This window comes from Schistocerca serialis, chromosome 6 (assembly GCF_023864345.2).
Source record: "Schistocerca serialis cubense isolate TAMUIC-IGC-003099 chromosome 6, iqSchSeri2.2, whole genome shotgun sequence".
Classification (NCBI taxonomy): Eukaryota; Metazoa; Arthropoda; class Insecta; order Orthoptera; family Acrididae; genus Schistocerca; species Schistocerca serialis.
Genome location: NC_064643.1, coordinates 538,463,021 through 538,482,495, shown reverse-complemented (window position 1 = coordinate 538,482,495; position 19,475 = coordinate 538,463,021). Strand labels below are relative to the sequence as shown.

Here is a 19,475-nt window from a genome sequence, read left to right as displayed (position 1 = left end):
TTGACGTGTCCTTGGATAGGGAAATGGGCGTCGTCTGTACACAGAATGTCGCATGACCTTTCATTGTCCACTTCCATGCGAGCAAGAAGTTCCAAAGCGAAAGTCTTTCTTACTGACAGGTCAGCAGAAAGCAACTCCTTAACATAGGTAATTTTGTATGGATAGTTAGGCATCATATTTCGTAGTATTTTATGTACTGTACTCGCAGGTATGTCCAACGTTCGGGCGATTACCCGTGCACGGAATATTTACATACCACAGTTTGGCCGCTCCTGCAATGCTGTGGCCTCATTTTCGACAGATGCCGGCTCAACTGCTTTCCTCCGTCTGCTACATTGTATTTCAGATGCTTCAAATTTACTAATCATTTTCTCTAGACGCTAAGCAGACATCGTACCAATGCTCTTTTTGACCTTGACTGTACGAAACTTCTGCAAGAAACTGAAGAACAGCCTTGTGCCCCGCGGTTGTTGATGTGCATACTCTGACACTTACAGAGCCATATGCTGTTAGAATTCCTAGTCATTCTGAGCAATGGTTCTCTTTCTACAGTGTTTTGAAATTGGAGCTTTAATTACAGATACCCTGTAGGATTGAAGTTTGAATCCCTGTCTGGTTAGTCTTCTATGTGTTTTCACTGGTATCTTGTATTACTTCAGTTAAATGATTCGCTAAAAGATAACAGCCAATTGCGTCCTACATCCTACTGGCGTCTGAGTTAATCCTCCCTCTACTCTTAAAAGAACCTCGAGCTGGATGGGGATCTTAATCTTAAATCCTTCGTCCTTCCCATCTTAATATCGTCATCTTCTTCTTCTTCTTCTTCTTCTTCTCCTTCTCCTTCTTCACTTAAAGGTTTATCAATATGTCTGTTCCGTATACACATTTTAAGATTACCTTTTTCTCGATCTTCCAATGTCTTTTTTTCCCGAGGACTTGCACCTGTTTACAACAATATATTCTGTTCTCATACATACGTATAATAAGTTGCCTCCATTTGTCTCTACGTTCTTCCATTTTATCATTTAAGGTAAATGTTTCTTATTCTTCTGGTATATTCTCATTTCTTATAAGTTCGCGCCTTGAGCAACCTTTGACCGATCTTACAAATTTCATTTCGGATGATTGTTTTCCTATGTTTTCCTCTTACGCAACGCAAGATTCACTGCCACAGGATAAGACAGGCACAGCCACTATTTGTAAAACTTTAATTCTGTGTCCTTCCTTGTCTTGTTCTTTAAGATTCTATTTGTAGTTCCTCATATATGCTAGATCTATTGACTGCATCATGTACATCACCATTATTATTCAGGTTGACACTGCATCCTAAATATCTAAAGCTGAGGATTTGTTCCAGTGTATTGTCTTCAGTAAGAATTCTACCTATGTGAGACATAACTTTAATTTCAATTTTGGATATTTTCCGATTGTGGATGTGTCTTTCTGGTTCATATAATCTATACACCAAATGTTGTAAGTTTGCCCCATTATTATATATTAAGGCTACAAAATCAGCACACGGCATAGCCTTTAAAGGATATTTCTATCTTTTTCTTTTTTTCAGTACTTCATTCTACCATTTCCTGTGAGATTCTCAGTACAGATGTTCAAACGTGTCGGTGGCAAGCTGCACCATTGGTTCAAATGGCTCCGAACACAATGGGACAACTTCTGAGGTCATCAGTCTCTTAGAACTTAGAACTACTTAAACCTAACTAACCTAAGGACATCACACACACCCATGCCCGAGGCAAGCTTCGAACCTGCGACCGCAGCGGTCGCGCGGTTCCAGACTGTAGCGCCTACAACCGCTCGGTTACCCAGGCCTGCTGGTAGCTGCAATCTTCATGTACGTTTTTGATTGTCTGTTTAAGATGCATGGTATACCCTCTTTCTTCCATTATTGTCCATACTCTGTTTCCAAGAACCGAGTCAATGAAAGCAATATGTGTTTCTAGACCGCGATGCTTTTTAGAATTCTTTTAACGCTGAAAATTCTATCTTCGGGGGAGCGTCCCTTGCCTAACCCATCTTGTTACTCTCTGAAAAATGCGTCTGCTATTGCTTTGAAGCGATTATTTAATGTTTTGAGTAAATTTTATAAACTACGTTCAAAATTCTTACACGACTGTAATTTTCAAATGCAACTTTTTTGTTAAATAGTAGAGATTATCTCTGCGGTCTTCTAATCAGCCGTGACTTTATAACCTATCCAGCATTCACTGAACAAGTTTAAAAGCCTTAACTGACACAGAACACCTCCATGCTTAATAAGTTTATTCCATCTGAGCTGCACGCCTTACGACTTTTTTTAAACTTGTTGGCGGTCGTGTAGTGTTATGGAGAAAATTATTGTATTGGGGTGTCACGTGCTGCATATTTGATCCATCAGTTTCATTATTCCACAGTTTCTTATAATGTTTCATCCATTGTTCTTTATTCATTAATTCTAGCGTTGTCTTTTTCAGATAGATTTAAGTTCATCGACATTTTATAAGCAAAATTATGTCCTGTGTTTCATGTTAAGTGTTTGTAATCATTTCATCCCACGAATCTTTGTGTCGTTTTCTTATTGAATGTTTAGCGTGACTTCACTTATCTTTGTACTCCTTCATTGCTTTTTGTTATCTCCTTTCTGGTAGGAGTTAGTAAGGTTTTCGGTTTTCGTTGATGGCTTCCTCTATCTCATCCATACTGCAACCTCCTTTTCTTTTTTTTTTCCTTTCTTGCGACTGCTTCAAGCGCTCATTTTTGTACACAATCTACAGTGTCATTCCATCCAGTCTTGTAAACTGGTTAGGACCAGATAGCAAAAACCTGGTAAACAGATTATTCAGAATTCTTGAGTTTCCGTAACCTCAGAGAGCATATCAGTGTATATTAGGGATATCGATATGTTACGCCGAGCAGGGAAGTAACGCTTTGAGCAAGACGGCGGTGTTGTAGGACGCAGCCAGGTACCTATCTCAGCGTGTAGCCGACTATTACTGCCGTCGCAGCTGCTGCTGTGACACGTTCCCAGCTGCAGTGAACGCAGTCGCACACGGGTCGTAAACCGAATATTGACCTCTCCACAAGAACTGCTTTTATGTTCACGCTGCGCAAACCTCCGCACGTTTACGATGGAGGGGAAATTATACCTCTGTTATGCACGGCCTTCCGGTTTCCGCTAACAGTTGCCACGCGAACAAGACTATTGACTTAACTCTGCCATAGACGGAGTTTCAAATGCGACCCAATCGTTTTCGCCGCCGTTGTGCGTACGTTAGCAGCCTTGCGGGCAGACTGTGGCTGCTATCAATGAATCAATCTGCGACCCGTTGCTCGGACTGTGTGGCAACGGGTGTTGGTCTGAACCGGGAAAGAACTAACGGGGCTGGGAGTGGCGTGTGAAAGAAGTCCGAGTAAATCGTTGCGCCATTTATCACTTCAGACTGGGTTTTCAGTAGCGTCTGATCACAGGTCTGTGCACAAATTCTCACTCAAAGGCCAATTCTCATAATCTTAATCCTCGTAATACTGTTATAGAAGCATCGGTGGTGCATAATCTTGCACTGTACTGCGAAAAGTAATATATACTGTTCATATACCCATCAGAAGTTATAGCTTGGTAGGAAAATATGAGCCACAAAATTCGTGTTACACAAATAGCACATGACGCTTCCGTTCTCACAACATGCAGTTGCTTTCGATGGAATTCCTAAGGATTTTCATAACTCCAACGTCTACTGTTCTGAAAATTGACGAACCACGATAAAAGCAGCAATGATTCACAAGAAAAGAAGAGCACTTTATTAACCTTTCCCGTACTGAGGTCAGGCGACAGTAACTGATTCATCAGTCGAAGCACCGAATTTATGTTGTTAGTTTTCAGTTTCACTCAGTACCCAGTTGCGTGAGCAGATGCTAAACGGCGCAGACGATGTTCTGGGATTGCTTCCCAAGACCATTTCTAACCGGTCTACGAGGGGCGTTTGAAAAATCCGTGCAAAAATAAAAACTACTTACGTGTTTTGGATAAACCTTTTTTATTTTTCGACATAGTCTCCTTTTAGACTTATACACTCCGTCCAACGCTGTTCTAATCTTCCGAATAATAGGAATTGTCCAAGTCTGTAAAATAGCTATTAGTTGCTGTAATCACCTCCTCGTCTGAATAAAATCTTTGTCCCATCAGCCATTTCTTCAAATTGAGGAACAAATAGTAGTCCGAGGAAGCCAAGTCTGGAGAATACGGGGGATGTGGAACGAATTGGAATCCTATTTCCATTAATTTTGCGACCACAACTGCTCAGGTGTGTGCTGGTGCATTGTCGTGATGGAAAAGGACTCTTTTGCGGTCCAATCGCCGGAGTTTCTCCTGCAGCTCGGTTCTCAAACGGACCAATAACGATGAATAATATCCACCTGTAATAGTTTCACCCTTTTCCAGATAGTCGATGAGGATTATCCCTTGTGAATCCCAAAAGACAGTCGCATGAACTTTCTGGCCGAAGGACTGGTTTCGCCATTTTTGGTGCAGATTCTCCCTTAGTAACCCATTGTTTAGATTGTTGTTGGGTCTCAAGAGTATAGTAATGTATCCAGGTTTCATCCACAGTGAGGAAACGACGCTTAAAGTCCTGCGGATTCTTCCTGAACAGCTGCAAACCATCCTTGCAACACTTCACACGATTCCGTTTTTGGTCAAGCGTGAGCAATCGCGGAACCCATCTTGCGGATAACTTTCTCAATTCCAAATGTTTATGCAAAATATTATGTAACCTTTCATTCGAGATGCCAGAAGCACTAACAATCTCACTCACCTTAACTCTTTTGTCATCCATCGCCATATCATGGATTTTATCAATGAATTCTGGAGTTGTAACGTCCACAGAGCGTCCAGAACGTTCAGCATCACTTGTGCGCATATGGCCACTCCGAAAATTTTGAAACCACTTATGAACGCTTCTAATCGAAGGTGCAGAGTCACCGTAATGTCTCCTGAGTCGTTATGCCTTTCATAAAGTAATGTTCAATCACCAAACGAAATTCTTCTTCGTACATTGTTTGACAATCACTCAACTTCTTTGATTCACACGAATGCCAAACACAAAGAAATACACCAATATGGCTGGAACCTGGTGTACTTTCTTTTCAAAGATGGTACTAACTAAACATGACAATCTCTCAGACTTTGCACGGCCATTTCAAACGCCCCTCGTACTTTCCCTGCCGGTCAAACCGTCCGAGCAACGAGCTGGAGAATCGCGCAGCGCCGGTAGCCTGCTCGTGAAGATACTGGCTCCCTGCGCAACGCAGGAGACAGCGTCTGCGTATCACGGGGAACACTCTTTGCACGTCTATGTTTGCCAGCATTTGTTCTATGGCTATACTATGCCATAAAAAGTATCTGGACGCACCTATGTAATCCGGAACTGACCACTGTGTATCACCAGATGACTAGCAAGCGTAAAAGAAGGCGGGAAGCATTGTACTGTCGGTAGGGAGGCACTGACAGCAGAACGTGTTGCTCAGGTGACCTCAGCGGCTTGCAACGTGGACTACTTATTCGATGTCACCTGGGCAGTACATCCATCAGAGATATTTCAACCTTTCTAAAGCTGGTCACGTCTGTGATTGCGAAGTGGAAGTGCGAAGGAATATCTAAGCTAAACTAAGGCCAGGAATACTTCATTTACGAAGGACGGGGGGAGGGGGGGGGGAACGGGGGGGGAGGGAGGGGAGGGGGTGGGTAAAAAAATGGCATGAAATCGTCGGAAGGAATAGCTCATGATTACGGTAGGAGTTAAAAAGAATGGGATACGTTGGTGGAACAAGGCCTCATAAGTCCCACATTTACGTGGTCAGTACTGACCGGCACTAGAGGCTGTGTAAAGAGAAACGTCGCTGGATAGCAACCGACTGGAAACGAGAGGTTTGGAGTTATCAGTCACGGGATACTTTGTGACTGCACGATGAGAGGGCTTAGTGCCGACAGTGAAGCACAGGTGAGGTGGTATTACGGTTTGCAGGGGGGTGTTGTTTTCCGTGGTTATGGTGTGCTCCCCTTATTACGCTGAAGAAAACGCTGAATTCGGGAGAATATTAATACGTTTTACAGCATTGTGCACTGCGTACAGTACAGGAACGGTTCTGAGGGGTCAGTTGTATGTATCAGCATTACAGGGCAGCCTATCGTAAAGCAGAAAATCGTTTGTGGACAATAACATTTCTGAAATGGACTTGTCTGCCCAGACTCCCAACCGGAATACAATGCTGCACCAGTAGGATGAGTTAGAATGTCGAAGTCGCCCCAGATTCTAGTGTCCAATGTCACTACTTTCCGTGGTTTTGTTCATGAGAATGAACGGACTCCCATCCCTCCGCATACATTCAGGCGAATCACTGAAAGCCTCCTCAAGTCGTCAAAATGTAGGGGATGGACACACCCTACATTCATGATACTGACAGGTTACCCGATACATTTGATCGGATAATGTATGTGGACACTTGTTTTGTAAACAAAACTGCCTTTTCCTGCTGCTAGTTGCTTTATTTATCCCATATACGTTTCGCCTTCTCCTGTTCTAAGGCATCATCAGTGGGATCTATAACGATACAGTTTTGTTAGTTTTAGATTATTAAGCAGTTCACTTCGCGATTTTTTTGTAAAAAAAGTAAATACTTATGATTTGCTGATCTGCGTTTCCTCACATCTGGTCTGGAGGTCACACTACCACTTTTATCACTGCCATATAATCACATCTTTGTGTTCTCGCCTTCCACACACTGTTCACCATGTTTCTCACTCTTTTTTGTGGTGGACTATTGTTCTTTTGTCACTCGGTACAACTATTTCCTATTTCGTCGTACACTGTTTTCCACAACGTAAATATTGCGACTCCATTACATGTTTCATCTTCTTAGGTATGTTTACCCATCTGTTGCCAACCTAAAGACGTGTGTGTGTATGAGAGAGAGAGAGGGGGGGGGGGGGGGTTGTACTTATTGTTAGCGAGTGGTTGACAACTTTGGTGACAGCTGATTTGACTTTTCGTTTCAGTATTCTGTGAAGGGATTCGTGGATGAGTGTAAAGATGTTGGGTTCTATTATTTATTATTATTATTATTATTATTATTATCATATTGGACAGTATTATTCTATTAATACCTTTTGCGAACGTTATTCTTCTGTTAGTGTAAATAATGAATTGCTTAGCATGTGTACTTGGTTATTCAACAGGATTTTCCCCTCTGCTTTGGATTTCAAATTTTTTTTTTTTTTTGTGGTTCATCTATTAACCGAAGGACGTCATCCATATACCTGAACCAATATAATATGTTGTATTCTTTTGCTACTGTTTTTGTGAAAATGCCGGCCGGTGTAGCCGAGCGATTCAAGGCGCTCCAGTCTGGAACCGCGCGACCGCTACGGTCGCAGGTTCGAATCCTGCCTCGGGCATGGATGTGTGTGATGTGCTTAGGTTAGTTACGTTTAAGTAGTTCTAAGTTCAAGGGGACTGATGACCTCAGAAGTAAAGTCCAATAGTGCTCAGAGCCATTTCAACCATTTTTTTTAAAGTGGTCTGTTCAGTGTGGTTTAGAAAAATATTTGCTAAGGCTCCTGCAAGGGGGGACCCCATTGGAAATCCATCTTCTTGTAAATAAAATTCATTATTAGATTGGAAGTAATATTGTTCTGTTATGAGCTTTATTAGTGTGCATATTCCCTTAATATGATCATCAGGGAGTTGACTATAAGTTTTGAGGTTCTTATCTATAATTTCTATTGTTTCTGTTGTTAGGACCTTCTGTGAGAGATTACAGAAGTTTTAAGGTCATTAATCGGAATGATAAGGTAACGGAGGAACTGTCGTTTACATGAAATTTGATCACTAACATCACAAAGAGTGGAGGAGTTTTTCGGAGAAAAAATTTAGTACGAAACGTATTTGCAAGTACTACCTACAGAGCTGGATCCATGTGTAGTGGATATTGCGACTTCCTGATGGGGTTTTAACAACGCTTTCTGCACTGATGTCTGTGTATACAGTTATAGACGGAGAGGAGGGGGGGGGGGGGGGGGCTTGTCCCTGCCCACCTTCATATGGCAGCAACGGGGCGCTGGTGCGCTAAAAATAGTCAGTTGGCATACTTTCATCCAGTATTCAGAGGACAGAAACTGTTGAAGATAATGGTGGACAATCGAAAATTTTTGAAGTAATAAATAACCCCTCTTCTTAAACATGGGACACCTGCGCATAGCATTTTTTAGGATACGCTTGTAACATAATAAGAGTGGTAGAAAACGTGCTCAAAATTCATTTAGTTAACTGAATTAGCGCTTAGGCATCATAACGCAGTACTTGAACTGACGGGTACATTTATCATGTAGCGAGCTGCTGCATGGGCAATACTTTCTTCTCGGAAGTGTTCGTATGAAGTCCTTTGCTAACAGGCAGAACCCTCTGCAGCAGTTTTGGCGTAACAAATAGAACAAACTGTGAGTCGTTCGGTTCACACACGAGGTCAGAGGTCTTCCTTCTAGAGAGGGTTATTAGTCTGAACTGCTCCTGGTGAAACTGCGGCTGTGTGCAGAAAGGTGCACGAGATGGGCAAGAAAAATCCTTGTGAATATTCCAACAGTGCGTCCACCAGATTACGTTCCAGGCGATACGCAGCTACTCATAAAACTAATCGAGTCAGTTAAAGTAGAGGAAAGTATCCGATCATAAGGCAGTGACAGCAACTATGACTACGGGCGTTACCAGGAATATTAAGAAAGGTAGGACAATATTTCTGCTCAGCTATCGTGACGGGATACAAATTGCACTGTGTCTGAGTAGTCAACATCAAATAAGTAGTGCCTAGAATGAGTACGTGATGCGCAAATGAAAAAAAAAGCTCCGTTCAGTATGCGTTAGGGAACCATGGTCGTAGCAAGGTCTTAAGTGATTGGGAAGACCTTCCGTGGTTTAATAGCCGTTAGAAAAATTTGTACCAGAAGGTAATGTGGAGTAAGGACTGGGTATTTGAAACGCCGACTGATGCTTTCAATTTTTTATTAAAACTAAACATTCACCAGAGATTACAAATTATTAAATCATTAATCACAATCTCTCTTTTTCGGTACGCCTTCTGTGAATTATATATTCCAGTAGGTATTTACCAGATAGATTCCTATTAAATAATCCACTGAATATAGCACCTAAATAGAACCACTTCTTTTTAAATTTTTGCCGCGCAGGATTAGCTGAGCGGTCTGGGGCGTAACAGTCATGGACAGTGCGGCTGATCCCGGCGGAGGTTCGAGTCCTCTCTCGGGCATAGGTGTTTGTGTTTGTCCCTAGGATAATTTAGGTTAAGTAGTGTGTAAGCTTAGGCACTGATGACCTTAGCAGTTAAGTCCCATAAGATTTCACACACATTCGATCATATTTGTTTTTTTTTTTAATTTTAATTTATATCTCGTTACTTAACGATAAAAATCATAAAAGCATAATGGCCATTTACACACTTAAAATTTACTTGAAACTGACTGACCAGAAAAACCGCAAAACCATAATAATTATATGCACAACTCCGTATAACAGGCATAATTTTCTACTAACCATGAAATAGTAACTGAAGAAATTTTACAGTTTGTGTCCACACATCGCTCAGCAGGCATTGTAAGCATTTCAAGCACCGTCACAATGGGTTAGCAGTAACAACCCATAAGGATACTTTAAATTACCAACACGTGACGGGGATTAGTACATTTCTTTTGACAGCACCTTGTTTGACAACACAGGCGACCCAGTAGCTCCCAGATCCGCTATGCAGACAACCGCCACGCACCATATAGGGGGAAATGACGCCGGACTAGTAGTACTGACAATATTCACTAGAGATCCGCGAACATTACATCAGACAGTTCATCACGTAATCTGAAAACAACCATAAATAGTTCCTGAAACCGATATCGCTAAGGACAGACACCCACACCATTTTACTAAGCTGCGAGAAAATTACAGCGACAGGACTAAGCTAGTAGTCTTTACACAAGTCTCAGTTACTACTGGTCGTAAAATTAACTCAACCATCGTGTGTTAACAGCATGAGCAAAGCAACGAAGACCCTTTTCTTCTTAAATAGACGGACAGTCCTTCAGCGTACTTGAATACCAGTTTCTACATACATGTATATTTGAATGGCAGTCATTGCAACGCAAATCTTTAAATTCACTCTGCTCTTATTACACCGAAACACCTCATTCCACATCCGTCTGCCCAGGCGTTGGATATGGCACACATATAATGAGAAAGGTTATGGCGAAAGGAGAACCGGCTCGATCTGACATCCGACTTAGAACTGCTCCTGAGAGAGACAACTGTTTGATGTAACCACAACCGTTAGCAACAAAATATTAACGGATTACTGATTTGTCACCACTAATGTCTACAACAGACTGCGTAATTTAAAACGTAGGCACACGTTATAGAGCAGAGATACAGGTGTAGAACTTACGATTAGACGTACCGCCTTAATCCTTTGCTGTCCATACGTCATGCAGTATACTGCTGTGGTACAAAATCCAACAATTTCCGCCCCAGGCGGGATACAAATGTTTCAGCTTGTAAGCCCTTGTCCCTTCTATCATTTTGTCTAATTTATCAGTTGCTACGAATAAAATATGTAGTGCTGACTTTGCAGTTCTGTGCACCCTTCCTGTTTATATTCCATGTTGTTTAGACTATTACAGTCAAGTATTAAATCTCTTCACATTGTTGTGTTATGATTTCTAACGAAAACTCATTTTAAGGAAAAATAAAAACATTTGCTCTTAGGTGACAAGGGCAGTTACTACGACATTTTCACATCTACCGTAATGTTTGTCGCCGTAAAGACGTTTTCGTAAGAACATCTCAACTCATGGAACTCAATATATCATTACCTGACGTCAGTTTGGAGTCGCTGAACGCAGATTCTCTTAACGAAATGTTGCACTTGGTGAAAATATTGAAACGGACTTTTTATCGGTTGGAAGTGCTGTTGTCCCTCGAGAGGGATTTCCGAAATGATTGCTAATAGTAGAGTATCGGAATGTAAAGCTTTGGCCTCCTGTCCGCTTGATGATGCGGGTTGTAGCATTGCTAGATATTGATCCTTGTAATTACGTTAAAGCCATATGGTAGTGTTTCGCGCTGTTTCGAAACAAAGTTTCAGTGCGAAAAACTTCTGATCATACTGGGAATGAGTGAAATATGCTACGAAACAGACACCTGCCCTACATTCGAAAATTTTATTGTAACTGTTAATAAATTCCATTAATAGTGCTGATCTCAACATAACTGACTCGAAGTGCGTATAATGCCAGTTAAATCGAAAATAAACTAATAACACTGTCCTCAGTGTTCAGTCAACTACTCATTAATATGGTTCTTATTACGCTGGCGTGTAAATTTTCTCTCTTGATTATTTACGAGTATATCGTCTTTTATTTTTGCATTGATTACCTTCAGATATTCTTCAGATAGAAAATGGTGAATATTTCTTCCCTTAATTTGATTCGGTATTTTAATAAAAATATTGTTCTGTGGTATTAATTATATGAAATTTTTCATCTTAGGTCCTGTACACTACCATGTACGCGTGAACAACGATATTCAGAATCGTACAGCACCCTTAATGAATCAAATATTAACATTGTCTGAGCGGATGCAATTCATGTCTTTCAGAAAAGACATTATCTGACAATTTTGAAATACGCACTGTAACACGCACGACAGAGCTGCTTACAAATCTTTCGTTAAAACGATAAATGAATATTCTCGTCAATCTTGAATCCATAGACTGATACAGGTAACTGAGAAGATCCAAAGAAGAGTGGCGCGTTTCGTCACATGTTCGATTAGCAGACTCGGAAGTGTCATGGAGATGCTCATCCAATTCCAATGACAGACATTACAAGAGAGGTATTGGGCACCACGGTGTGACTTTCTGTTAAGATTGCGCGAACAGACTTTCCTAGAAGAGCCAACCAATAAATTGCTTCCTCCCATATCTCGAAAATAGACCATGAAGGTAAGATTAGAGAAGTCCGAGCCCACACTGAGGTTTACCAGCAACTGCTCTTCCCGTGTACCATACGCGACTGGAATAGTAAAGGGGGGAAGTGAGGGTCGTACGCAAAGTACCCTTCACTATACACCGTAAAGTGGCTTTAGGAGTTCATATATGGCCGTAGAAGTAATTACTTATAAATGAACCAGACACGCACAGGATATTGAACAACATTAAGACACAGTAACGTTTCGGTATAAAAAATATGAACTGAGTAAATTCGCTTAATTTGTTATTTCACTGTCTAGCTTATTAAACACTTTTTATTCAAAATGGCGCAGCAACGTGGAAATACTGAACGTCGGGCGAACACTCGACAAATGTAGCAGGAAACTACAAAAATTCGGGTGCCAGAACATTTTTAAATAATAATAACTGCGAATAACGACCTTGAGACCAAAGTCCGTTATTCTTCAAAGAAATTTTAAACCATACCTGATTTCAAAACTGCAGTTGTTTAAATATAAAAAACTCACTAATTGAAATGCTTGGTTCATATGTTAAACTAGTTCTCAATATTTCATGATTAACGATGACTGGAATTTCAATTTGATAGAGGTTAAAGGATCCTGTCTGGCTAACAATGAACAGCGAATAGCAATACTACACTAGAAACGTCAACAGTTATAATTAAAACTGTTATTCAAGAAAACACGTAGTTCTTTTGCTGGTGCTGAAGAAAATGGTTTTGCAGTGGCATCGTCGGTTGACGCCGACATTGGCCGCACCGGGCTCTAGCGGTTCTGCCATTCTGTCCTGGCGTTGGGCGGTCGGCGAATTTGTCAGGCCCACTTCTCCTTAACGACGTCTTACTTGTAGCCCGGGGAGTGCCCCTGCTGTGGACACTGATGAATCCACCAACATAAAATCTTGCGCCACGCCTCCACTCGCAAGTGAAACGTCCCCTTACTTCCAACAGCCTCCACAAACCTGGGAGCGAGACCGCAAGAGCGGTGGGCATACTCGTTTCCTTTCTTCTCGAAACACCTTCAGAAGCAGACCGTACTCCTAGTACCAATAATTATATTTACAACACACAACCTATCAGAGAATATGAAGAAACGTAGTCTGAAATGACATTAATAATAATCAATGATAGAATATGAACAAACGTAGTGTGAAATGATATTAATAGTAATCAGTGATAAAAAACTCTACATCTACATCCACATATTTAGCTTGTGATTTCACACTTGACGAAGGCTTCAAAGAACTACTTTCAGACAAGACTATATCTCTAACGTTCTACTCTTGAATAGTACGTAGAAAAAATAAACACTTAAATCTTTCCGTTCGAGCTATTTCATTTAGTTTGTTATAGTGATCATTTCTCAGTCTGTATGTTGGACTTAAAAAAATATTTTGGCGTTCGGAGAGAAATTTGATTGTTTATATTCGTCACAATGAAAAACGCCTTTTTTTTATTGCCGCCCCAATTTGCTTACTGTATCCTTGACACTCACACACACACACACACACACACACACACACACACACACACACACACACACATGCCCGCGTGGCGATTCGAACCTCCGACGGGGGCGAGCCGCGCGGACCGTGACAAGACGCTCAAGACCGCGCGGCTACCCCGCGCTCCGTGACACTCACTTCCTATTTCGCGATATTACAAAACAATACATCATAACTTCAAATTTAATCTCTTTTAATCCCCTTAGTCTCTATTTAGTATCTAGACGTATCAGGGGTCCCATATCACTCCTACTGGACACGCCTCACTCCATTACAGAGCCTCCACGAACTTGAACAGTCCCCTGCTGACATGCAGAGTCCATGGATTCGTAAGGTTATCTCCATACCCGTGCACGTCCATCCACTCGATACAACTTCAATCGAGACTCTTCCGCGCATCCAACACGTTTCCAGCCATCAACTGCCCAGTGTCGGTGTTGGCGGGTCTAGGCGAGGCATAAAGCATTGTGTTGTACAGTCATCAAGGGTACACAAGTGGGCCTTCAGCTCCGAAAGCCCATATTTATGATGTTTCGTTGAATGGTTCGCAAGCTGACACTTTATGATGGCCGAGCACTGAAATCTGCAGCAATATGCGGAAGAGTTGCACGTCTGTCACGTTGACCGATTCTCATCAGTCGTCGTCGGTCCCGTTCTTGAAGGATCTTTTTTTGGCCGCAGCGATGTCGCAGATTTGATGTTTTACCGGATTCCTGATATTCACGGTACACTCGTGAAATGGTCAAACGACAAAATTCCCAGGCCATCGCTACCTCGTAGATACTGTGTCCCATCGCTCCAGCGTCGATTATGACACCGCATTTAAACTCACTTAAATCTTGATAAGCTGTCATTGTAGCGGCAGTGACCGATATAACAACTGCGCCAGACACTTGTTGCCGGCAGCGGTGGTCTCGCGGTTCTAGGCGCGCAGTCCGGAACCGTGCGACTGCTACGGTCGCAGGTTCGAATCCTGCCTCGGGCATGGATGTGTTTGATGTCTTTAGGTTAGTTAGGTTTAAGTAGTTCTAAGTTCTAGGGGACTAATGACCACAGCAGTTGAGTCCCATAGTGCTCAGAGCCATTTTTTTGAACACTTGTTGTCTTATATAGGCGGTGCCGACCGCAGCGCCGTATTCTGCTTATTTACATATCTCTGTATTTGAATACGCATGCCTATATCAGTTTCTTTAGCGCTTCAGTGTATTACATAAGGTTGCCCAGTAGTTGGAGAGGTGTTTAAGCGACAGAAGAAACTAGCAAAAGATGGGTCATCTGTACCCATACGAAGCTCAGACGGGGCGAATTTGCTTAGAAATTGAACTGTTGTGAAGCAAAGTGAGTTGCCCCGATTTCCACAACGACCACCTAAATGCAGTAACTCACCTGCTACCACGGTAACATTCGATCTGGATGTGGTCCTCCCAAATCATGGTAGTGGAATAAGTTCCCATTACCATAAAGATTGTTTGGCAAGATAAGGAAAGGAGGAAGAATAACCAATTAGAGCATAACAGAGCGTGCATGGTCTCGCAATATTAAGACTTAAAGGAATTAAAGATAGCTGCCAGAGGGCATTGATTTATAATCAGTGGGGTAATATGAAAATTTAAGTTGGACCGGGATCCGAACCCGGTCACCTGCTTACTCAACAGATGCGATCCGGATGCGATGGTGATCACTACCGCATGGCCTACTATAGCATGCCTCCAGTGAGACTTAATTCTCAACTTATACCACACACTACTGATGTAGTCCGTCCCCGGTAGCTAAATGGTCAGCGTGACGGACTGTGAATCCTCTGGGCCTGGGTTCGATTCCCGGCTGGGTCGGGCGATTTTCTCCGACCAGGGACTGGGTGTTGTGTTGTCATCATCATCATCATCCTATCATCCTCATCAACTGCAGGTCGCCGAAGTGGCGTCAAATTGAAATACCGGCGCCCGGCAAACGGCCTGCGCGACGGGGGGCCCTAGCGATACGATTAAATAAAAATTACTGATGTAGTGCTCTTCCTCATTAGACTCATTACTCGCGGCATCTCAACGATTTCCGTAAGACTTTGAGCCTGGTGTGCGTCTGCACTGAAGGGATCATTGGCCATCTCTCCTTAATTATACTGCGTGAGTCAAAAATAACTTTACAACTCTGGAAAGATATAGAAATTTATAGAGATAACTTACAGAATTGGTAGGTTTCTCATTTGTAACAAACAACCTACAGTTTCACATAAGAGTGTCAAGTGCCATTTTGGTTCGATATGGCCTCATTTGTGATGCGACAAAGATTCCACTGGTAATCAGTTTCTTCCCACACCTGTTGCAGCATATCATCGGGCGTAATTTGTGCAACGGCAGCGTGGATTCGATTTTTCAGGTCGGCTAAATTTTTTGGTAGGGGAGGAACATAGATACGCTCTTGAATGGAAACCCAGAGAAAGAAATCCAAATCTGGTGAGCGAGGTGGCCATGCGATAGCCCTTCACGGCCAGTCCACTGACCTGAGAAATTTGCCGCAACACAAGTGGTGGTCAAATCGAATCAAAACGACACTTGACACTTTTATATGAAACTTGTGGTTGTTTTCTACATAATGACACATAATTTTCTCTATCATTTCCAAGTTGGAAAGTCCTGTTCGATGAAACCTGTATATGTGGTGCTGAGATTTTGGACATGTCCGAATGAGCAGACACCACGTATATTGTTTTATAAATCGGTGGACTACTTTTACGATACCTGTATGTAAATGATGACTGACTGAAACCCTCAGCTGCCGACAGGTGTTGTTGATATACCTCGATGTGAACAGCTGAAAATGTGTGCCCCGACCGGGACTCGAACCCGGGATCTCCTGCTTACATGGCAGACGCTCTATCCGTCTGAGCCACCGAGGACACAGGTGAATAGCGCGACTGCAGGGACTTATCCCTTGCTCGTTTCCCGTGAGACTCACATTCCCAGCTGTCCACAATTCTACCTACGTAATGTACCTTATAGACATTTGCCCCTTCACTCATTCCTCGCGCACGCTTTGGCGATTCCCGTAAGAGTTTGGGCAACCTGTGCGCTTTAGCACAGACGAAGGTCAATGGCTGGGTAGCCTTATAGCTATATATATGAAGACATTTGCCCATTCACTCACGGGAAGCGTGCAAGGGATAAGTCCCTGCAGTCGCGCTATTCATCTGTGTCCTCGGTGGCTCAGACGGATAGAGCGTCTGCCATGTAAGCAGGAGATCCCGTGTTCGAGTCCCGGTCGGGGCACACATTTTCAGCTGTTCACATCGAGGTATATCAACAACACCTGTCGGCAGCTGAGGGTTTCAGTTAGTCATCATTTATTCCAGGGAAAAGCTGCACGGTCATCTACAGTATCTGTCCTTTCGAGAACAGTTACTGTCTTCATATATATACCTTTATGTGATTTTCCAAACATACCAAAATGCAGAGTATTCAGGTATTTTGAGAGTAGGGCCGGTGGATCCGTTAAATAAGAATACTAAAGATTCTTGTTTAAAGATGTAACTATGTACGATAGACAGCAAAACGTCTGTTTTGTTTGCAAACTGACAGCGGAACAACGTCGCTTCGGATGAAACGGACGTGCTTTCTCCCGCCGAGAAAGCAGCATCTCTGTTCTGTGCCACAGAAATTCTTCCTCACAGAGAAAGCCAGTCAGCGGTAAGGAAACTGTTACGGTGGAGATTTGCAGAAGCGTAATTATTCCAACGTTTTAATTACGCTTCCTCTGCAAGTTCGCTTCCCCGTCGGGAGGCGCGATTTCGCCCCGGCGCCTGTGCCATCAGGAGTGCAGTCCGTCGTAATTTTGGCTGACGAGCGCCATGTTTCATCCATGTTAATTTCTAATTAAGGCTCGGCTAGCTGGCGCAGAATATTGACCTGTCCGCTTGTCCGCGAAGAACGCGCACTCAGCCGCCAGGTTCCGTCCCCGGCAGCGCTTAGCCAGCATGGCGCGCCGCAAAAATAGCCACGGACGGCGACGTGACGCAGCAGGCGGGACACGCTGGTAAGTGAAGCTCGGACTGCTGGACAAGGCCGCGCTGTCGCTAAGTCTGTGATGAGCCCTGTCTGGGCAGGTCCTCTTTGTACAGGGGTTGGACGAAAGTATCGAGATACTGAGGGAAACGCATGTCTGAACATAAACGCAGATGCTAGCAGAGCCTGCAGGTTGAGCTGTTGTATTTGACCACGATCGGCACTTGTCTGATGTCCTCAATGCTTTCCAACTGCCAGTAGTGGTGAGAATAGTGTTCTGTGTAGCTACGAGTGTGTTATATTGGAACTAAGTGAATTATTGTGCAAATCGTTGGTGCCCATATGGTGCGTCCCTCCGTAACCAAGTTCTTGCAATTATGGTGATCAGAGTGGATGCGACAATTCGTTCTCGTGCTTCCTAACCAAGGTAGCCGAAGTGTTTGGTGTTTCAAGAGGCGCCATATCCGAGCTACATACCACATAGGGAAAGCGGAAAAATCATCATCCGCTAAGCCACAACACTGGTCAGAGTTTGTGTGTCAGCGATCGTGACAGACAGTCACAACAATGGCTCTGAGCACTATAGGACTTAACATCTGAGGTAATCAGTCCCCTAGACTTAGAACTACTTAAACCTAATTAACCTAAGGACATCAAGCACGTCTATGCCCGAGACAGGATTCGAACCTGCAGCCGTAGCAGCAGCGTGGATCCGGACTGAAGCGCATAGAACCGCTCGGTCACAACGGCCGGCCGACAGACAGTCACACAAGAGGATTGCGATGAAAAATAAGAAGACGACAGTTGCAAAAGTTACTGCAGAACTGAATGTCCAACACGTGAATTCTGTCAGCACCAAAACTGGAAGGGAACTCTAAAAGGAGGGAATAGCAGGGTGAGTCACAGACATGATACATGAGTTGGAGTGGAAATCATTAAAACAGAGGCCTTTTTCGTTGCGACGGGATCTTCTCATGAAATCTGAATTACCAGTTTTCTCCTCCGATTGCGAAAACATTCTGTTGGCACCCAGCTACATAGACAGAAATGATCATCTCGATAAATAAGAGAAATTGGGACTCGCACAGAAAAATTTAAGTGCTTGTTTTTCTCGCGCGCTATTGGAGAGTGGAACGGTAGAGAGACAGTTTGAAGGTGGTTCATTGAACCCTCTGCCAGGCATTTTATTGTGATTAGCAGAGTAATCACGTAGATGTAGACGTAGCTGGAATTCCAAAACCACTCATTACTGATGCAGATGACAGTAACAGAAAAACGGGGTGCCGAAGCCATAAGACCTGAACTATGGTCAATGGATGAAAATAATTTGATCGGATGAGTCTTGTTTCGCACTGTTTCCTACATCTGGCAGATCTTATGTCCCAGGAGTGACGCATGCCTTGGGGTCGATGATGATTTTGGGCAGCCACATCGCGGTATTCCACGAACCCCAAGGCATTCTGGAAGATCGCATTACCCCTAGAGATTATGCGATTGGCTTGGCTGATGGGGTCCATCCCGAGATACGATGTTTGTTCCCCTGTGGCGATTCTGTGCTCCAAGACGACAAGTCCCATGTTCACACAGTTCGTATCGTCAAGGACTGGTTTTGTGAGCAGGAGAATGAATTATCGCAAATCCCCTGGCCACTACAGCCACCATATCCCGATTTTATTGAGCCTTTATGGTGTACTTTGGAGAGAAGAGTGTGTAATCACTATCCAGCACCCTGATTGTTCCCTGAACTTGCCTCTGATTTGCAGGAAGAATCCTATAAAATTTCCATACTGGACCTGTATTTGTCCATCGCGTGATGATGCTGTTTTCAAGTCCACTGGTTTTACTGCACCGTGATAGGCATGGCAGTGTGATTTTGGTATTCCCATACTTGTGCCCACCTCCTGTAGAGGCTAGGCT

At 43.1% G+C, this 19,475-nt stretch overlaps 1 protein-coding gene and 1 non-coding gene across 2 annotated transcripts in view; one reads left to right on the top strand and one right to left on the bottom strand.

Moving 5' to 3' along the window:
- The window catches only part of LOC126484447 (uncharacterized), a 729,699-nt gene that overhangs the window by 689,544 nt on the left and 20,680 nt on the right, over nt 1-19,475 (top strand). The gene's annotated exons all lie outside the window — the stretch shown is intronic.
- Trnat-ugu (transfer RNA threonine (anticodon UGU)) lies at nt 16,383-16,456 on the bottom strand. The gene has a single exon. It is a non-coding gene; the product is annotated as a tRNA-Thr (tRNA).